The 832-nt window shown below is 35.5% G+C and overlaps 1 non-coding gene across 1 annotated transcript; it reads left to right on the top strand.

Annotated features, from left to right (window-relative positions):
- The first annotated feature begins 396 nt into the window (after positions 1–396).
- TRNAS-AGA lies at positions 397–468 on the top strand. The gene has a single exon. It is a non-coding gene; the product is annotated as a tRNA-Ser (tRNA).
- The last annotated feature ends 364 nt before the right edge of the window (positions 469–832 follow it).

The raw sequence follows: 832 nt of genomic DNA on the forward strand, positions 1-832 counted from the left end.
TCAACAAAATGTCAAACTGCCTGAGAAAGCCTTAGAAAAGGTTTACTTTTTGTGTCACAAGGGAACTGAGTGATAGGAAGGGAAGCTCATGAAAATGAGATTTTCTCTAACTTCTGCCGACAGTGAATAAATCAATGGTGTTTTCAAGGCCCTTCAATATCAATGAGTTTATCTCATAAGCAGGCAAGTATTTACAGAATCTAAAAAAAAAAAACTCTCTCCAGTTTTTCTTTTTTTCTCATCTCCCCATTCCAGCCTAAATTCTTGTTTCCTTTCTCTTTCTGCCATTTCTTTCCTTACTTACTCCTTTTCTCCCTTTTCTTTGCATAGCTAGAGGAGGAAAAATTTCTCTGACAACTGCTATCTCTGAGTCTTTCCTCTAAAAGCTATGAGGGGGAGGGTATAGCTCAGTGGTAGAGCATGTGCTTAGAATGAATGAGGTCCTGGGTTCAATCCCCAGTACCTCCATTTAAAATAAATCAATAAATCAATAAATCAATAAATCCTTCCATACATATATACATAAAACCTAAATAAATAAATAAAAACCTACCTCCCTCCCCCATCAAAAAAAAAAAAAAATTAACTGTAATGGGTCCTATCTGACTGGGCTGTGGATTGAGCAAGGAAAGCAAAGAAGATTCATCTAAAAGGTGCACTGCACTCCACCCGCATAATTTGAAATGATTTTTTTAATCAAAATTAAAAAAAATTATAAAAGCTATGTATGTTAAGTGTGGAGGGGAGGTCTTCACTTGGTGTATTTTTTTTTTTTTTTTAAGATTTAGTTTCCCTGCCCTGAACTGGGTTTAGGGTAATTGTGTATCTGCTT

Source organism: Camelus ferus, chromosome 1 (assembly GCF_009834535.1).
Source record: "Camelus ferus isolate YT-003-E chromosome 1, BCGSAC_Cfer_1.0, whole genome shotgun sequence".
NCBI classification, from domain to species: domain Eukaryota; kingdom Metazoa; phylum Chordata; class Mammalia; order Artiodactyla; family Camelidae; genus Camelus; species Camelus ferus.